This window comes from Oncorhynchus clarkii, chromosome 18, assembly GCF_045791955.1.
Source record: "Oncorhynchus clarkii lewisi isolate Uvic-CL-2024 chromosome 18, UVic_Ocla_1.0, whole genome shotgun sequence".
Classification (NCBI taxonomy): Eukaryota; Metazoa; Chordata; class Actinopteri; order Salmoniformes; family Salmonidae; genus Oncorhynchus; species Oncorhynchus clarkii.
The window spans coordinates 19,008,031-19,030,028 of record NC_092164.1 but is presented as its reverse complement, the minus strand read 5'-3'; the positions used below and the strand labels follow the sequence as shown (position 1 = coordinate 19,030,028).

Sequence of the window (21,998 nt, the reverse complement as noted above, 5' to 3'; positions counted from 1 at the left end):
AATTGAGGGGCTTTGGTAGGCTTTAGTGATTTGTGTGGTTAGAGGCGATTCATATCTGCTTCCCTGAAGCAGTGATAGTGTGGCAAATGCTTAACATTCCTGCTTCACTTTATGATCAGCAAGCTGGGACAGATATCGGCTTGGGAAAATCTGCAGAATTCTGCTGTTATAGGTTACATAAAAAAGTATGTTTCCGGTTGATCTAATAAGGATGCTTTTTTTTGTGTTTTTGTCATAGGCAGTCACAATATCCACATAAGTAAATACAGTTGAAGTCGGAAGTTTACATACACCTTAGCCAAATACATTTAAACTCAGTTTTTCACAATTCCTGACATTTAATCAGAGTAAAAATTCCCTGTCTTAGGTCAGTTAGGATCACCACTTTATTTTAAGAATGTGAAATGTCAGAATAATGCTAGAGTGAATGATTTATTTCAGCTTTTATTTATTTCATCACATTGCCAGTGGGTCAGAAGTTTACATACACTCAATTAGTATTTGGTAGCATTGCCTTTAAATAGTTTAACTTGGGTCAAACTTTTCGGGTAGCCTTCCACAAGCTTCCCACACTAAGTTAGTTTAATTTTGGCCCATTTCTCCTGACAGAGCTGGTGTAACTGAGTCAGGTTTGTAGGCCTCCTTGCTCGCACATGCTTTTTCAGTTCTGCCCACAAATTTCCTATAGGATTGAGGTCAGGGCTTTGTGATGGCCACTCCAATACCTTGACTTTGTTGTCCTTAAACCATTTTGCCACAACTTTGGAAGTATGCTTTGGGTCATTGTCATTTGGAAGACCCATTTGCGACCAAGCTTTAACTTCCTGACTGATGTCTTGAGATGTTGCTTCAATATATCCACATAATTGTCCTTTCTCATGCTGCCATCTATTTTGTGATGTGCACCAGTCCCTCCTGCAGCAAAGCACCCGCACAACATGATGCTGCCACCCCCGTGCTTCACAGTTGGGATGCTGTTCTTCGGCTTGCAAACATCCCCCTTTTTCCTCCAAACATAACGATGGTCATTATGGCCAAACAGTTCTATTTTTGTTTCATCAGACCAGAGGACATTTCTCTAAAAAGTACGATCTTTGTCCCCATGTGCAGTTGTAAACCGTAGTCTGGCTTTCTATTGGCGGATTTGTGGATATAGATACTTTTGTACCTGTTTTCTCCAGCATCTTCACAAGGTCCTTTGCTGCTGTTCTGGGATTGATTTGCACTTTTCGCACCAAAGTCCGTTCATCTGTAGGAGAAAGAATGTGTCTCCTTCCTGAGCGGTATGATGGCTGCGGTCCCATTGTGTTTATACTTGCGTACTATTGTTTGTACAGATGGACGTGGTACCTTCAGGCATCTGGAAATTGCTCCCATAGATGAACCAGACTTGTGGAGGTCTACATTTTTTTTCTGGGGTCTTGGCTGATTTCTTTTGATTTCCCCATGATGTCAAGCAAAGAGGCACTGAGTTGGAAGGTAGGCCTTGAAATACATCCATACTTACACCTCCAATTTACTCAAATTATGTCAATTAGCCTATCAGAAGCTTCTAAAGCTTGATCGGCTATGAAAAGCCAACTGACATTTACTCCTGAGGTGCTGACTTGCTGCACCCTCAACAACTACTGTGATTATTATTATTTGACCATGCTGGTCATTTATGAACATTTGAACATCTTGGCCATGTTCTGTCATAATCTCCACCCGGCACAGCCAAAAGAGGACTGGCCACCCCTCATAGCCTGGTTCCTCTCTAGGTTTCTTCCTAGGTTTTGGCCTTTCTAGGAAGTTTTTCCTATCAACCGTGCTTCTACACCTGCATTGCTTGCTGTTTGGGGTTTTAGGCTGGATTTCTGTACAGCACTTTGAGATATCAGCTGATGTAAGAAGGGCTATATAAATACATTTGATTTGATTTGATAAAGCCATGACATCATTTTCTGGAGTATTCCAAACTGTTTAAAGGCACAGTCAACTTGGTGTTTGTAAACGTCTGACCCACTGGAATTGTGATACAGTGAATTATAAGTGAAATAATCTGTCTGTAATCAATTGTTGAAAAAATTACTTTTGTCATGCACAAAGTAGATGTCCTAACTGACTTGCCAAAACTATAGTTTGTTAACAAGAAATTTGTGGAGTGGTTGGAAAATGAGTTTTAATGACTCCAACCTAAGTGTATGTAAACTTCCGACTTCAACTGTAGGTCATTGTAGTCTTTCACCTAACTGACAATTTCTACTGTAGACTGTTCACTTGGTGACCAGACATTGTAGAATATTATAGTCTATCCCCACTGGATGTACATTGATGTGCCTGTACTTTAATATTAGGGCCTGTGCACAGTAATCACTGCCATTATCCTATAACAGACCAAAAATGCAGTTTGTCAAACCAGATGCAGCTGCCACACACTGATCAGATGCTATTACACCACAAATGAGGTTTTTCTCTCCATACCATGCTGATGTGATTTCACTTCCCTCCACAGGGCAAGAAGGGGAATTCTGGAGATGATGGTAACCCAGGTGTTAAAGGATCGAAGGTACTGGTGATTTGCTTTGCCTGTGTGTGTCTTCTTCCAATTAGTCTGTCATTCTGTTTTCAAAACCTTAATTCTCTCTTTCTTACAGGGTGAGAGCGGGCTCAGTGGACTTCCTGGTCGAAATGGGGAAGAGGTCAGTACAGAGGGCATACCCTAAACACCTGCTGTTATATTATTAGATGAATGTACACAGCTATTGGCACAGACTTCAACAACTCAGCATTGCTAACTATAAATACAAGGATTCTGTTTTGTGGTTGGTGACAATGTTTTGATCACTGTCTCCTTGCTAATCAAGAGTGTGTTGTTTCTACTCAGGGCAAGCCGGGCTACAAAGGAGAGCAGGTAGAGTATGAATCTCCAGATCAATATCCCTCTGGGTTTCCTAGTATTTAGTAAATATGACACATTGTACCTACCTCATTTTTCTTGTAGGGGGAGAGTGGAGAATGTGGCACACCTGGAATCAAAGGAGACAGGGTACAGTGTATTTTTATTTTGTTTTGTCATCAAATGTTTTTTTAATCCCACCTTTACCAAGGACCTAAGGCAGGGGTGTAAAACATATGGCACGCGGGCTGGATACGGCCCACGAGGGGGGCCAATCCCGCCCTTGGGTGGTTAGAGTAATTTTAAAAAAAAAGTTTTTTAATTAACTAAGTGAGTTTGACACCCCTGACCTAAGGGACCATTGGGTCAAAGTGTCTTCTTTAGCTCCATAAATGCGAGCAGAAGTGTATTTTTGTTTAATGGTATTTTATGTGTTTAGCTTTAGTGTCACTACATACCACTCTGTTTATACTTTAGCCAACCAATAGTGTTGTTGGCTAGTTTTTGTTTGTCTGGGCTATGATGTTGCACTGATGAATGCAGACAGTGTGAAACCCATACTACTATGTGTTGACTGTGCCTCCTATGTTTGTTTGTCATGTTTTGACATGAACTGATTGACCCCCTCCTTCTCCAGGGGCCTGAGGGGCCAGTTGGCACCAGGGGAAACAGAGGGCTACAGGTAAGAATCCTCTGTGTTGCCCATCTTTGTTAAGACTGTCACAAGCTAGGTAGTTTCAATGGTTAGTCACTGACAGGCCCCAGTTTACTATCTAAGTAAAACATGTCCTTCAGGCTGTCCTCTAACACAAATTCAATTGTGTTTGTATACTTGTCCATTTGTAGACTACTTTATTCTGTCTTCACACAGGGGTTACCTGGTCCAAATGGCGATGCCGGGCCTGAGGGTCTCATAGGGAAAAAAGTGAGTTTTATTTCATAAAACCTAATACCTTTTCATTAAGAGAGTGTCATTCACAGAAAGCCATTGGTTAGAGGAACCACATCTGCCCTTAGGATGGAAGAGAAAGCAACTACTTTGACTGACTGACTGGTCTGTCTTACGTGTCTATTCACTAAGTCAGTGCCAGAATTTCCCCCACTTAGCTTCAACCCATTGATCAAAGGTAACCTTCTATCTCAAATCCATACAGATAACTAGATTATAGTTTATTGGCTGGACAACATCAATTATGTCTGGGTGTATGGAATCTGGTTTGGATCAGGTCTTTGGTTTCTTGGGTTCATGGTTGAAGAAAATTGGCAGTCAGACACCAAGTCCAGACCGTAACCAAAAAAATGCCAAGTCCCATTCAAGGCCACGGTAGTAATTTTGTCAAATCACCACCATAATATGAGTGTTTCTGTGTTCATATTTCAGAACAACATATGGATTCTTTAGACATACAGAATAGTGAAAAAAATGCATGCCGAGAGAAAATAGAGCCACTCTACAACTTATTACAGCGGGGAAAATGGGCCTTCTATGTCTTAAAAGAAGGGCTAAGGATTTATAAAATAATTATTATAATTATATTATGCTTTTCAATGATGTTCTGATTTAATCTCTTCAGTTTTTGTTGGAAAGGAAAGGGTTAACACTGAAGTGAAAAAAAGATCCAATCAGGATTTTTCTTTTGCTGGTCTCTGGAGGGGGATCAATCTAGCTAGCTAAGTCAGCCATTGGCTAGGCCATCAGAAGCGAGATAGAAGGCTTTTGCCATTCAACTGTATTAGTACAACATTTTGCAATGACAGTGGAATCAACCAATCGCATTTTGACATAATGGGTGGGACCGTTTTTACAAAAGCCTATGGAAACTACTCGAAGGCTAACAGTTCACTATGCATTAGCGAGCTGTAGTTTTTCCATGGTCTAGTTAGCTTTTGTTGTAGGCTAGTTTGCAGCAGCAGCAGCAGCATGAGTTGTTGTCGCTAATTTGTTAGCTTCCCCCTTTTCAAAAATAACTTCAACAATAAGTTAAGTTTCAAATTATCCTCATCTGGTGAGTGGAATTGTGTTTTTTTTATTGCAGCATGCTTGCTGTTGTAAGCCATCTCTTTGTTGCATTTAAACTTTAGGTGATCAGTTACTTTGTGTGCTAAACTTGAAATAATTTTTTAAATGAGAAGTAATACATGTACATTTCGATTGGGAAATGCTTAATGGTTGTGTTTTTGTATTCTTATGATTGGGACCTACTGGCTTATTATGTCCGAGTGAATGGACTACTTATCCTTTAACATCATGCTGTGTGTGACTGTTGTCTTTCCATCGGCCTTATGCAGTGGTGTAGTGGTGACTGAAGAAGCGGGTATACTCTAATTTTGCCAAAAAGTTCCCAAACAGTATGAAGGAGCCTAGCCACAAAAACACACACAGCCATTTTCCAGCCAAAGAGAGGAGTCACAAAAACCAAAAATGGAGATAAAAGTAATCACTAACCTTTGATGATCTTCATCAGATGACACTCATAGGACTTCATGTTACACAATATGTTTTGTTCGATAAAGTTCATATTTGTATGCAAAAATCTGAGTTTACATTGGCACGTTATGTTTAGTAGTTCGAAAACATCCGGTGATTTTGCAGAGAGCCACATCAATTTACAGAAATACTCAAAATAAATATTGATAAAAGATACAACTATTATGCATGGAATTATAGATACACGTCTCTTAATGCAACCGCCGTGTCAGATTTCAAAAAAGCTTTACACGAAAAAGCACAACATGCAATAATCTGAGTACAGCGCTCAGACAACAAATCAAGCCATACAGATATCCGCCATGTTGTGGAGTCAACAGAAGTCAGAAATAACATTATATATATTCACTTACCTTTGATGATCTTCATCAGAATGCACTACCAGGAATCCCAGTTCCACAATAAATGTTTAATTTATTATACAATAAAGTCCATAATTTATGTCCAAATACCTCCTTTTTGTTTGCGCGTTTAGCCCAGTAATCCAAATTCATGACGCGCGAGCAGACAAAAAGTAAAAAAGTTCTGTTACATTCGGTAGAAACATGTCAAACGAAGTATTGAATCAATCTTTAGGATGTTTTTATCATAAATCTTCAATAATATTCCAACCGGAGAATTCCTTTGTCTTCAGAAATTCAATGGAACTCAAGTTAACTCTCACGTGAACGCGTGTGGTCAGCTCATGCCACTCTGCCAGACCTCTGACTCAATCCCTTCTCATTCCCCCCTCCTTCACAGTAGAAGCATCAAACAAGGTTCTAAAGACTGTTGACATCTATTGGAAGCCTTAGGAAGTGCAATTTGACCCATTAGACACTGTATATTCGATAGGCAAAGAGTTGAAAAACTATAAACCTCAGATTTCCCACTTCCTGGTTGGATTTTTTTCTCAGGTTTTTGCCTGCCATATGAGTTATGTTATACTCAGACATCATTCAAACAGTTTTAGAAACTTCAGAGTGTTTTCTATCCAAATCTACTAATAATATGCATATATTAGCAACTGGGCCTGAGTAGCAGGGAGTTTACTCTGGGCACCTTATTCATCCAAGCTACTCAATACTGCCCCCAGTCATATGAAGTTAACATTTTTGTATTTTTTCTATACCAAAACAATAAGTCCTCAATAATGCTTAAACCAGATCAATCTGATTGGGTGGACCTGGGCTGCAGCGGTGCTACTGGGCAAAATCACTGAGGAAACCAAGCCAGTAAAAAAGCCAAATTACAACCCATGTTGTGATAATTGCGTTGTTTGCTCCCTAACCCATTCATTCATACTTCACGAGATATATAATAAGGCCATGACAACAAAAAGACAAGTCACACAGTGGCGGCATAAATTCAACTACACATAGACTTGTTTCATCACAAAACCGAAGAGCAACATCTGTCTGGTGAAGTCCACAAAGCTAATATTGCATATCAACAGTTACAGTTGAAGTCGGAAGTTTACATACACTTAGGTTGGAGACATTAAATCTCGTTTTTCAACCACTCCACCAATTTCTTGTTAACAAACTATAGTTTTGGCAAGTCAGTTAGGACATCTACTTTCTGCATGACACAAAGAATTTTCCCAACAATTGTTTACAGACAGATTATTTCACTTATAATTCACTGTATCACAATTCTACTGGGTCAGAAGTTTACATACACTAAGTTGACTTTGCCTTTAAACAGATTGGAAAATTCCAGAAAATGATGTCATGGCTTTAGAAGCTTCTAATTGACATCATTTGAGTCAATTGGAGGTGTACCTGTGGATATATTTCAAGGCCAAGCTTCAAACTCAGTGCCTCTTTGCTTGACATCATGGGGAAATCAAAAATCACCCAACTTATTATGGGAAGCTTGTGGAAGGCTACCCGAAACATTTGACCCAAGTTAAACAATTTAAAGGCATTGCTACCAAATACTAATAGAGTCTATGGTAACTTCCGACCCATTGCGAATGTGATGAAAGCTGAAAATAAAAGCTGAAATAAATAATTCACTCTACTATTATTCTAACATTTCACATTCTTAAAATAAAGTGGTGATCCTAACTGACCTAAGACAGGGAATTTTTACAAGGATTAAATGTGAGGAATTGTGAAACTGAGTTGAAATGTATTTGGCTAAGGTGTATGTAAACTTCCGACTTCAACTGTATATCACCTGCAGCATGGTCAAGCAAGTTTATGTTTTCGAAAGTTTACTAAACAGCTGCTGATTTAGAACAATGGAGATACAGCAAGTCAGCACAAGGACAACAGCAGCACTGCCTCCGCTATACCAGCACCATTTCAACTTAAACATTTAAACATCATCAAATCAACAAGAACATGCTTAGTTTAATATACTGAAAACAAATGTAAAAATACCAAAAACAATGTAGTCCAATCAATGCTGCTAAATATCATGTGGCTGTCCCTGGTTCTGATTTCTCTGTGTGTGTGTGTGTGTGTGTGTGTGTGTGTGTGTGTGTGTGTGTGTGTGTGTGTGTGTGTGTGTGTGTGTGTGTGTGTACGTGTGTGTACGTGTGTGTGTGTGTGTACGTGTGTGCGCAAGTAAACACTTTTTTTTTGCACTCACACTAGTTGAACGCCAATGCCTTCCTCCTCTCTTTCATGTTGGCAAAATGGTCTATTGTCTGTCATACAGTGCACTTTCAGCTTTTGTTGTCATATGCTACCTAGCTAAAGTATGTGTGCATTAATGTTTTGAATGGATACATTACTTGCTAAGTATCATCAGTCATTGCATGAACGCCACAGACCCGTTGAGGGATTATAATCATGTTATTATCTTGTCAGTTTGTTGTTCAAACTTCTCTCAGCAACACTACTGCCAAGTCTGACATATGCCCACACTCCCAGTCAAGCATTCAGAGGCTTAATTGTTTTGAAAGAATGTTTATGTTGCTTGTTTGACTGTCATCCAAGATCAAAAATGAATGGCAGACTAATGTCTTACAAAGAGAACAGTATGTAGACTAGCCTACGCACTGAGATATCTCTGCCTTTGTAACGATCGTTGTCCTCCTCGGATGAGGAATAGGAAGGATCAGAAGAAAACACAGCGTGGTATGTGTCCATGTCAATTTTCATAAATAAATTGAACACTGCAATAACCAAAAAACAACAAAGAGAGAGAGTGAACGAAACGAAACAGTTCTGTGAGGTGAAGACACACAAAACAGAAAACAACTACCCACAACCCATAGTGGGAAAACAGGCTGCCTCAGTATGGTTCTCAATCAGAGACAACGATTGACAGCTGCCTCTGATTGGGAACCATACCAGGCCATACACATAGAAATCTTACACACAGAACAAAACAGAATGCCCACCCCAACTCACGCCCTGACCAAACTAAAATAGAGACATAAAAAGGAACTAAGGTCAGGACGTGACAGCCGTCTTCTCACACTGTTCTTGTTAGAACAACATGTTGATTTACTTCTATTATAATGCCGTACGTCATTATTGGAACAGTGAAGCATATTTTCTTCTTTAGGCTCTATACTCCAAAAGTTTGGATTTGAAATCAAACAATGACTAGGAGGTTAGAGTGCAGACTGTCAGCTTAAAATTTAGGGTATCTTCACCCATATCGGGTGAACCGTTTCGAAATTACAGCACTTTTTGTACATAGTCCCCCTATTTTAGAGGAGCAAAAGTATTGGGACAATACTGGCTGGACAACATCAATTATGTCTGGGTGTATGGAATCTGGTTTGGATCAGGTCTTTGGTTTCTTGGGTTCATGCTTGAAGAAAATTGGCAGTCCGACACCAAGTCCAGATCGTAACCAGAAAAATGCCAAAGTCCCATTGAAGGCCATGATAGTAATTTTGTCAAATCACCAGCATAATAAGAGTGTTTCTGTGTTCATATTTCAGAACAACATATGGATTCTTTAGACATACAGAATAATGAAAAAAAATGCATGCCGAGAGAAAATAGAGCCACTCTACAACTTATTACAGCGGGGAAAATGGGCCTTCTATGACTTAAAAGAAGTGCTAAGGATTTATACAATTATTATTATAATAAATATAATTATATTATGTTTTTCAATGATGTTCTGATTTAATCTCTCCAGTTTTTGTTGGAGAGGAAAGGGTTAACACTGAAGTGAAAAAAAGATCCAATCAGGATTTTCCATTGTCTAGTTAGCTTTTGTTGTAGGCTAGTTTGCAGCAGCAGCAGGAGTTGTTGTCGCTAATTTGTTAGCTTCCCCCTTTTCAAAAATAACTTCAACAATAACTTAAGTTTCAAATGATCCTCATCTGGTGAGTGGAATTGTGTTTTTTTTATTGCAGCATGCTTGCTGTTGTAAGCCATCTCTTTGTTGCATTTAAACTTTAGGTGATCAGTTACTTTGTGTGCTAAACTTGAAATAATTTTTTCAATGGGAAGTAATACATGTACATTTCGATTGGGAAATGCTTAATGGTTGTGTTTTTTATTCTTATGATTGGGACCTACTGGCTTATTATGTCCGAGTGAATGGACTACTTATCCTTTAACATCATGCTGTGTGTGACTGTTGTCTTTCCATCGGCCTTATGCAGTGGTGTAGTGGTGACTGAAGAAGCGGGTATACTCTAATTTTGCCAAACAGTTCCCAAACAGTATGAAGGAAAGGCACCCGGTGTGAGAAATACTATGTTTTTATATGTTTTTAATGAGTTTTCCTATAGCTTTTTCAGTTTTTCACTCTCAAAATCACACGCTAACGGGATCGATATGAGAACAGCCAGTGAAAATGCAGGGCGCCAAATTCTAGTCATGACACTATCCACATATACTAATAATATGCATATATTAGCAACTGGGCCTGAGTAGCAGGCAGTTTACTCGGGGCACCTTATTCATCCAAGCTACTCAATACTGCCCCCAGCCATAAGAAGTTAACATTTGTCTATACCAAAACAATGTTCAAGTCCTCAATAATGCTTAAACCAGATCAATCTGATTGGGTGGACCTGGGCAGTAGCTAATATTGCATATCAACAGTTACAGTTGAAGTCGGAAGTTTACATACACTTAGGTTGGAGACATTAAATCTCGTTTTTCAACCAATCCACCAATTTCTTGTTAACAAACTATAGTTTTGGCAAGTCGGTTAGGACATCTACTTTCTGCATGACACAAAGAATTTTCCCAACAATTGTTTACAGACAGATTATTTCACTTATAATTCACTGTATCACAATTCCAGTGGGTCAGAAGTTTACATACACCAAGTTGACTTTGCCTTTAAACAGATTGGAAAATTCCAGAAAATAATTTCATGGCTTTAGAAGCTTCTGATAGGCTAATTGACATCATTTGAGTCAATTGGAGGTGTACCTGTGGATATATTTCAAGGCCAAGCTTGAAACTTCAAGCTTCAAACTTAGTGCCTCTTTGCTTGACATCATGGGGAAATCAAAAATCACCCAACTTATTGTGGGAAGCTTGTGGAAGGCTACCCAAAACATTTGACCCAAGTTAAACAATTTAAAGGCATTGTTACCAAATACTAATTGAGTCTATGGTAACTTCTGACCTACTAGGAATGTGATGAAAGAAATAAAAGCTGAAATAAATAATTCACTCTACTATCATTCTAACATTTCACATTCTTAAAATAAAGTGGTGATCCTAACTGACCTACGACAGGGAATTTTTTACAAGGATTAAATGTCAGGAATTGTGAAACTGAGTTGAAATGTATTTGGCTAAGGTGTAAACTTCCGACTTCAACTGTATATCACCTGCAGCATGGTCAAGCAAGTTTATGTTTTCGAAAGTTTACTAAAGAGCTACTGATTTAGAACCATGGAGATACAGCAAGTCAGCACAAGGACAACAGCAGCACTGCCTCCGCTATACCAGCACCATTTCAACTTAAACATTTAAACATCATCAAATCAACAAGAACATGCTTAGTTTATTATACTGAAAACAAATGTAAAAATACCAAAAACAATGTAGTCCAATCAATGCTGCTAAATATCATGTGGCTGTCCCTGGTTCTGATTTCTCTGTGTGTGTGTGTGTGTGTGTGTGTGTGTGTGTGTGTGTGTGTGTGTACGTCTGTGCGCAAGTAAACACTTTTTTTTTTGCACTCACACTAGTTGAACGCCAATGCCTTCCTCCTCTCTTTCATGTTGGCAAAATGGTCTATTGTCTGTCATACAGTGCACTTTTAGCTTTTGTTGTCATATGCTACCTAGCTAAAATACTTGCTAGCCTGACCTCCTTGCATGGGCAACAATGAACCAGCTAAGTTATCTAACTAGCTAGTTAATGTGAGACTACTAGTCTACACATTGAACTGTAATCATCTCAGGCCAGTGGCACAACATATTAATGTATGGTTAGATGAGAATCCCCGTCATAATCATTGGCCTGTACAGACGATTAATTCAAAACCACAAGTCCAAATCCCAATCTCCATCCATGCTTTGCCAAAGGGCCGATTTAGCAATATAGCTACTGCAGGACATCAACACAAGCAGACCAGAAACAGACATGTTTTTCTGAAAATTATGATTGAAAAGGAAGTGATTTAATTGGTCTGAAGCCAAATCCAAACTGGCCTCTTTATGGGTGCATGTTGCTGCACCGGGACAACCCGCATTTTGTTGGCTAATTATTTGATGTATTTGTTTTATCAAGGGAGTCCAAACGCTTGCTGGCATCAATGAAATGGTACGGCGGCAACATGCTATACTGTTTTGGTCTTGACAGAATCACATACATGGGCTACACATACTGAGATGGAGGGGCGCTGTTTCCCTCACTCCGATGATTTCTCCGGTGAGATTCAGCCACTTGTGAATTGATGTAAAATTATGAAAACACAGAGAGAGGCAAAAGATACGTGATTTTATAATTTAAATGTTTTTATTTGTTAAATATTTGGGGAAGCCTGACTTCCCTTGGCATACATGATTAAACACCATTGGGCCTGGCAGGTCCTGGCTCCCCAGCGGGTGGGACTGTGTCTGCTCATGTCTACGCCCCTGATGCAAACAGCACATGATGACAATTGCACATTACAAATAGCCTACTAACCAACACTTTGGACCAAACCTTTTCAATACCTGGTTTGCAAACCCAACGTTGCCTTAGTTAGCATTTACTGGTAGATATCATGAGTTGAAATGTCTTTCCTACCCTACCGGCTACCGATGTCATTCTTCTGTGAGCTGTTCCATGTGACAACCAGTTAAGAGCCTCTTGCTGCCTGCAGATGATATTCCACTGAAACTAGGCTGTGTGCTCACGTGCTTTGTGATTGTGTAGACTACTGTGTGTATGATTTCTCTATTGCACAACATAATTGAAAAGTCGTATACTTCTACTACACTACTTTGGTACGCATCAGTGTGGATTAAGAAGTGCGTATACGCAATGTCAACTGAAAAAATAAATACAAATAAAGTGTCTTGTACGGCTTATACTGTACCTGCATATACCCTCCACTACACCACTGGCCCTTCCTGTTTTACAAAAAGTGCACTCTCCTCCATGAGTGCTCTGGTATTATGGTTGCTGTACATTCAGAATCACAAACCTGTCACACACTGGTCTGTGTCCAATAGGTTTGCGACTGCACAAAAATGTCTATAATAGATATAAAGACTATTAAGATATGAATGTTTCAAGAAAGGACTGTATATATTTTGCCCGTTGAAGTGGTTTTATGGCTGACTGAATGGAAGCTGATAATTCTACGTTTTTTTTACTCTGAGTTACTCATGTATCCAACACCGAGACAAGACCGAGATACTCAATATGTGGTCTTACAACACTGGTATCGGTCCCACTGAGTAGACTGACTAGATCTGGTCCAGGATGTTCCGTGCGGCCCTGGACCAGAGCTACTGACAGACAGATTCAAGTGGGGCCCAAAAGCAGACGGCAGATGATTGACCAAGTATGTGTGCATTAATGTTTTGAATGGATACATTACTTGCTAAGTATCATCAGTCATTGCATGAACGCCACAGACCCGTTGAGGGATTATAATCATGTTCTTATCGTGTCAGTTTGTTGTTCAAACTTCTCTCAGCAACACTACTGCCAAGTCTGACATATGCCCACACTCCCAGTCAAGCATTCAGAGGCTTAATTGTTTTGAAAGAATGTTTATGTTGCTTGTTTGACTGTCATCCAAGATCAAAAATGAATGGCAGACTAATGTCTTACAAAGAGAACAGTATGTAGACTAGCCTACGCACTGAGATATCTCTGCCGTCTCCTCGCACTGTTCTTGTTATCGTAGAACTAATGTCTGACAAGGAGAACAGTATGTAGACTAGCCTACGCACTGAGATATCTCTGTCGTTGTAATGATCGAAGGTCAAGGATCAGACCAAAACTCAGCGTGGTATGTGTCCATGTTCATTTTAATAAATAAACTGAACACTGCAATAACCAAAAAACAACAAAGAGAGAGAGTGAACGAAACAAAACAGTTCTGTGAGGTGAAGACACACAAAACAGAAAACAACTACCCACAACCCATAGTGGGAAAACAGGCTGCCTCAGTATGCTTCTCAATCAGAGACAACGATTGACAGCTGCCTCTGATTGGGAACCATACCAGGCCATACACATAGAAATCTTACACACAGAACAAAACATAGAATGCCAACCCCAACTCACGCCCTGACCAAACTAAAATAGAGACATAAAAAATGAACTAAGGTCAGGACGTGACAGCCGTCTTCTCACACTGTTCTTGTTATCGTATAACAGCATGTTGATTTACTTCTATTATAATGCCATGCGTCATTATTGGAACAGTGAAGCATGTTTTCTTCTTTTGAATCTATACTCCAAAAGTTTGGATTTGAAATCAAACAATGACTAGGAGGTTAGAGTGCAGACTGTCAGCTTTAAATTGAGGGTATCTGCACCCATATCGGGTGAACCGTTTAGAAATTACAGCACTTTTTGTACTTAGTCCCCCTATTTTAGGTGAGCAAAAGTATTGGGACAATTTCACTTATGTGTATTTAAGTAGTAAAATGTTAAGTATTTGGTCCCATATTAATAGCATACAATGACAACAATACAATCAAGCTGGTAGCTCTACAAATTTGTTGGATGCATTTGCTCTTTGTTTTGGTTGTGTTTCAGATCATTTTTTTGCCCAATAGAAATAAATGTTAAATAATGTATTTTGTCATCTTGGAGTCACTTTTATTGTAATTAAGAATAGAATATGTTTCTAAACCCCTCTGCATTAATGTGGATGCTACCATGGTTATGGATAATCCTGAGTGAATCATCAATAATGATGAGTGAGAAAGACGCACAAGTATCATACCCCCAAGACATGCTAACCTCTCACCATAACAATTACAGGGAAGGTTAGCGTTTTTGGGGGGGTATGATATTTGTGTGTCTAACTTTCTCATGGGGGGAAGAGACTATATACAAAAAGTGCTGTAATTTATAAACAGTTCACCCGATATGGATGAAAATACCCTCAAATTAAAGCTGACAGTGCACTTTTACCTCACAGTCATTGTTTGATTTAAAATCCAAACTTTTGGACAATAGCGCCGCGCCATAAGAGGAAAACATGATTCACTGTCCCAATAATTACGGAGGGCACTGTGTTTGAACAATGGCTTTTAACCATAGTGATTTGAATTCTCGAGGAGTTTCAGAACACCTAGTGCTAGCCTGAACCCCTGGTAGAATTTGATTGATGGAAGATGTGTGAAGGGGAAAATGTTAACGTTTGAGGTCAGTGTTTGGTGGTGTGTGTGGTGTTGTGTGTGTATTGGTTTATGTGGTGAGGTAATGGCTGGGTTAGTGATGGTGGTGTGAGGTTAAAGCTAAGAGGAATTCAATGGAAATTATGTCACCTCGTTCAAAGAGTTCTGCTCTTGTTGGCCTATAGTGGAGGAGAAGGAGGGAGAGAGACTTATGAATTGTTGTTGTGCCAAACACATTTAAATATGAATTTCCTGTATACTGAATTGTGTGTGTGTGTGTGTGTTGTGTGTGTGTGTGTCTCTGCATGGTTACGTGTGTGTTTTGTAGGGTGAGCGGGGACTTTCTGGGCCACCTGGAATACAAGGAGAAACTGGGATCGGGCTTCCTGGACACAAGGTATCACTCCATCACCCCCTTGTTTTGAAAAATGAGAATTAAATTTTCCCCCAACCACCTGATGTATCTCACCTCGCGGGTGTTCAACTCTCTTTGCAGGGTGATGTGGGGTTCCAGGGGCGACTGGGGCCTCCGGGACCACCTGGCTTAGGGGAACCTGGACTACCGGTGAGTTAGCGCTACCATAACGTACGCATGCATTTATGAATACTCATAAATGACTCAGTGAAATGGGTGTTCATGTAGCTGTATGGAGTCTATGGTTATTCAAGTCTGTTCATCATTGGTTGATTTGTTTGTTTGTGTTTCACAGGGGCCTCAAGGGCCACAGGGCGTCCAAGGAGAGAAGGGTCCTATAGGAGAAGGCTTTGCCGGGCCAAAGGTATGACTGAGCGTCTGCAGAGATGTGTCCCGGTCTGGGCTCCAGATCTGTCGCTCTAAAACCAGGAACATCACACGGATGATGGTTATAGTAGAAGACACAGCGCCATAAAAGTCCATCTGAATTACACCTCTATTTGGTATCACATGCAGTGGATCTATCGATCAGTGATTTCTTGTTCTACTACGGAGTAACTTCCAGCATGCAGGTAGGCGAAGTTCATAGTTCAAAAGGACGTCAGGTGAACCCATACAGGCCCTGGGCTGGGAAACCCCCAGAAGCTATCCAGAACCCCTGTAGAACATGAAAGGAGTGAGTCACTCAACCGAGACCAGAAGGAAGGAATGAGTCCATCTGCTTTTCACTTGGTTGCTCAGGCACACATGGGCTCCATCTGCCCAAACCAGACCTCTCTCTTTCTCCCTGCTCTTACATATCCTCTGAACTCAAGTGTTACCAGGATACGGATATGCTATTTGCATTGCAGTGCGTGTCTTCCCTTCATAAAGATATTATGTTCTACTGTAGCCTACGCCCTTGTTGCGACTTGTAAGAGAATGGTCGTAAAAGCATCAATGCAAACATGCCATTCCTTTAGAAAGAGATCTGTGTTACGGTATTGACAGTATTACATACAGTGGGGAGAACAAGTATTTGATACACTTCCGTTTCCAACTTACAAAGCATGTAGAGGTCTGTAATTTTGATCATAGGAGCACTTCAACTGTGAGAGATGGAATCTAAAACAAAAATCCAGAAAATCACATTATGATTTTTAAGTAATTCGTTTGCATTTTATTGCATGACATAAGTATTTGATACATCAGAAAAGCAGAACTTAATATTTGGTACAGAAACCTTTGTTTGCAATTACAGAGATCATATGTTTCCTGTAGTTCTTGACCAGGTTTGCACACACTGCAGCAGGGATTTTGGCCCACTCCTCCATACAGACCTTCTCCAGATCCTTCAGGTTTCGGGGCTGTCGCTGGGCAATACGGACTTTCAGCTCTCTCCAAAGATTTTCTATTAGTTTCAGGTCTGGAGACTGGCTAGGCCACTCCAGGACCTTGAGATGCTTCTTACGGAGCCACTCCTTAGTCGCCCTGGCTGTGTGTTTCGGGTCGTTGTCATGCTGGAAGACCCAGCCACGACCCATCTTCAATGCTCTTACTGAGGGAAGGAGGTTGTTGGCCAAGATCTCGCGATACATGGCCCCATCCATCCTCCCCTCAATACGGTGCAGTAGTCCTGTCCCCTTCGCAGGAAAGCATCCCCAAAGAATGATGTTTCCACCTCCATGCTTCAAGGTTGGGATGGTGTTCTTGGGGTTGTACTCATCCTTCTTATTCCTCCAAACACGGCGAGTGGAGTTTAGACCAAAAAGCTCTATTTTTGTCTCATCAGACCACATGACCTTCTCCCATTCCTCCTCTGGATCATCCAGATGGTCATTGGCAAACTTCAGACGGGCCTGGACATGCGCTGGCTTGAGCAGGGGGACCTTGTGTGCGCTGCAGTATTTTAATCCATGACGGCGTAGAGTGTTACTAATTGTTTTCTTTGAGAATGTGGTCCCAGCTCTCTTCAGGTCATTGACCAGGTCCTGTCGTGTAGTTCTGGGCTGATCCCTCACCTTCCTCATGATCATTGATGCCCCACGAGGTGAGATCTTGCATGGAGCCCCAGACCGAGGGTGATTGACCGTCATCTTGAACTTCTTCCATTTTCTAATAATTGCGCCAACAGTTGTTGCCTTCTCGCCAAGCTGCTTGCCTATTGTCCTGTAGCCCATCCCAGCCTTGTGCAGGTCTACAATTTTATCCCTGATGTCCTTACACAGCTCTCTGGTCTTGGCCATTGTGGAGAGGTTGGAGTCTGTTTGATTGAGTGTGTGGACAGGTGTATTTTATACAGGTAAAAAGTTCAAACAGGTGCAGTTAATACAGGTAATGAGTGGAGAACAGGAGGGCTTCTTAAAGAAAAACTGTGAGAGCCAGAATTCTTACTGGTTGGTAGGTGATCAAATACTTATGTCATGCAATAAAATGCAAATTAATTACTTAAAAATCGTACAATGTGATTTCTGGATTTTTGTTTTAGATTCCGTCTCTCACAGTTGAAGTGTACCTATGATAAAAATGAAAGACCTCTACATGCTTTGGAAGTAGGAAAACCTGCAAAACCGGCAGTGTATCAAATACTTGTTCTCCCCACTGTAGGTTTATATTACCTACTTAGCGACGAGGATAACATTACGCTTCCAGAGGCAGGTGAGGGAACACAGATCAACAATTGTTTTGATCATTCCTGAACGGTCTGGGAAAACAAAGCTTGATTACGTTTTGGGAACGCACTTAAGTAACATCACGCCAAATGTAATCTCTGTTTGGCAAAGTTGCAACTTCGACTCATAATAGTCCAGGCAACTGACTGAGGAGACACATCGTTTATTGCATTATTTCATTGAAACTCCTATCATCAGAGATATTCATCTGGCAGTTTACTCTGGAGAGAGTGACGGTGTGAGTTTCCACCAGTCATCTAGAAGCTTCTACTATTAGAGATGGCCTCAAGGCTTTTACTTTCCTACATTGAGACTGAGCCCAGACACACAGCTCTGGTTATGAGCAGCAGTGCTCTGTTGCTAGTCACAAGTTCTGGCAAGTTCCAGATTCACTAGAGCTGAAGAGTTTTTTCTTTTTTTAACTGCTACCCTTGTCATCAGCACCTGCTGGGGTGAAGAAATGGAAGATTATGGGGGATTAATGTGTACATTTTATCTAAGCTCCGTTGCAGGTATATTCTGTTGCTGGTTTGTCCTCAGGTATTGCTAATGCTAATGATGCAGCTGCAGAGTGTATTCTCCCTAGACCTGAGGTAACCTCTGAGGTAATGGATATGTTTTGCACACATACACAGCTCTCACTCTCTCTCTCTCTCTTGGCTTCAACTTTGATTATTGTGTAATTTACTTCATAGTTTTTTTTATTTTAGTCGGCGCGTGACTCTTGCAGTAATTAAGTACAAAGAACCTTCAACGACATTCAGCTGGTCGCTATGGTTTCCATCTCCACCAGTGCTGATCGACTCTCGCTCGGTGCCAAACCCCTTTGTTGAAAAAATGAGAGTAACACTAAACATGTCCTCCGGCATCTCAACAACCCGCCTCGACCATGTGATCTCCCTGGAACGTTCCTTGGAGGTCCAGAGTGGATGCATGCGAGGCTGGGAAGATATCTGAAGAAGTTTCCAGAACCCCTTTCACATTCCTGTTTAGACTTCCTGTCTCTCACGCAGGAACAGACACAGTAAACGGACGACCGTTGTCACCTTGCGAACCAGCCTCGGCGTGGCAAATTACAAATTACAACAGAATGCTGGAACCTTTTGCCAAGGCGGAAGGAAAAACTCCATTGTTCCTATCAGCCTTGTGGTTTTTCGTTCGCGGGATCATGACTGTTTTCCCGTCAATGAATAACTATCTGTGTTGCTGTTAGCTGTCTTAGGGCAGAATCCTAATTTGAAATCTAAATTTGAAATCTAAATCTCTCATTGACATCAGTAGATGAAATTCTGAGTTATGGGCACAGATCTCAAATTGGGATTCTGCCTTCACTGTATGGCTGGTGTGAGTTTCTCTCACACCAGCCACACCAGCCAGAGAGAGAGAGAGAGAGCCTGAAGAGTTGAAGAGAATTGTAAAGAGCTGTGTTTGTCTCTCCAAAGGGGGACCGGGGCCTGGAGGGGCCGAGGGGACCCAGAGGACAGTCCGGCGCTGGACTGAAAGGAGACAAGGTACAGCATAGACTGTAAATAAACTAAATCTGGGTGAATGGCCTTCACACAAACACGCAGTGTTCCCCAGGAACACATAAAGAGCCTTGGGTAGGGAGTGGCCAGAAGCACTGGCATCTAGGTCTCATTCAGACGGAGGTTATATATGAGGCCCCTATGGAATCTGTGTGTTGATGAATCACACAGGGGTCAAGGCTAATGTAAAGGGTGCATCTCAATTGTCTAAAGTGGCCTCCTCTCCTCGTCTCTTTGCCTTCATTGAAACTGGTGTTAAAGATCTGGACATGTGGACGGAAAGTCCTGGTTCAGAAGGATTCTTGTCTTTTGCTTTCACCTAGTCTGTGTTTTCAGATAAAGGGGAGGAGACAAGGAGAGAAATCTACTTAACTCTATTTTGATGCAGCCTCATTCTACCTGAATAACTTTGTGTACTGTCAGAAATAGAATCACGGTTCCACACTGATTATGGGATATGAATTGATGACATTTATAAACTGGGTGGTTCAAGCCCTGAACGCTGATTGGCTGACAGCCGTAGTACCACAGGTATGACAAAAGTTATTTTTACTGGTCTAATTACGTTGGTAAACAGTTTCTAATAGCAATAAGGCACCTTGGGGGTTTGTGGTATATGGCCAATATACGACGGCTAAGGGCATTGTCCAGGCACTCCGTGTTGTGTCGAGCTAAGAACAGCCCTTAGCCGTGGTATATTGGCCATATACCACACCCCCTCGGACCTTATTGCTTAAATATACCATTATGAATGAAGCAAACACTGATAGAATTCCGGTAGCTGATGATCATTTTCACAGATGTGAACGTTAATTGACCTTAAAATGGTGTTTGTTATTGGCCTGATTAGTCTTGGCAAGGTTAGCCTTGTGGTGAAATTCATTATTGGGATATTGGCAGTGCTTTCATCATATGAGGCCAATCCTTCAGCAAGAATGCTGCTAACGGTTTGGATGAATGTTGCAGTTGGCTAACATTCTGTGTTTTCGCCATGTAACTTTATAACCGCTCTGTTGACACTATAAAGTGAATCATGCTGGCATTTTATAGCTGAGGCATGCATGTATTACTGGGTCGTTGGATCTGGAGTTTGTTTACTTTATTGCCTATCAAAATAGTCAATTGTGTGAACATTCTCAATATTTAATAGCAAGGGGACTAGCAGGAGGATTTTTAACACAGTAATTGTGTTATTTTGACAACTTTCCCTTAATTTTATAACAGATAATGAAAGTGTGATTATCCAGACCAATGTATATAAATGTATATGTACTTTTTGTATATTTATTTCATTCACTTTTCCTGTAAAACATCCGCGAGCTGGTGTTGGTGTAATTATAGCTATGATGCCAACAACGACTCTCTTTGTGACCCTCAGGGTGGCTTTGGCCCTCCAGGTTTTCCAGGGCCTGTCGGCCTGCCAGGCCTGGGCATTCAGGGGGAGAAGGTACGTAGGCCCACCTATTCATTATTACAGGTTTCACCAAGTATCACCCATACATCAATCACCGTATTCTTATCGGCAGACTCAACAGCCTTGGTTTCTCAAATGACCGCCTCGCCTGGTTCATCAACTACTTCTCAGATAGAGTTCAGTGTGTCAAATCGGAGGACCTGTTGTCCGGACCTCTGGCAGTCTCTATGGGGTACCACAGGGTTCAATTCTCGGGCCGACTCTTTTCTCTGTATATATCAACGATGTTGCTCTTGCTGCGGGTGATTCCCTGATCCACCTCTACGCAGACAACACCATTCTGTATACACCTGGCCCTTCTTTGGACACTGTGTTAACAAACCTTCAAGCGAGCATCAATGCCATACAACACTCCTTCCGTGGCCTCCAACTGCTCTTAAACGCTAGTAAAACAAAATGCATGCTTTTCAACCGATCACTGCCCGCACCTGCCCGCCCGCCCGACTAGCATCACTTCTCTAGACGGTTCTGACATGTGGACATATACAAATTCCTAGGTGTCTGGATAGATCAAATCAAATCAAATCAAATTTATTTATATAGCCCTTCGTACATCAGCTGATATCTCAAAGTGCTGTACAGAAACCCAGCCTAAAACCCCAAACAGCAAGCAATGCAGGTGTAGAAGCACGGTGGCTAGGAAAAACTCCCTAGAAAGGCCAAAACCTAGGAAGAAACCTAGAGAGGAACCAGGCTATGTGGGGTGGCCAGTCCTCTTCTGGCTGTGCCGGGTGGAGATTATAACATAACATGGCCAAGATGTTCAAATGTTCATAAATGACCAGCATGGTCGAATAATAATAAGGCAGAACAGTTGAAACTGGAGCAGCAGCACAGTCAGATGGACT

General features: G+C 41.0%; 1 pseudogene; it reads left to right on the top strand.

Moving 5' to 3' along the window:
* LOC139373159 (collagen alpha-1(XXVIII) chain-like) overlaps positions 1–21,998 on the top strand; it is a 37,771-nt pseudogene that overhangs the window by 5,066 nt on the left and 10,707 nt on the right.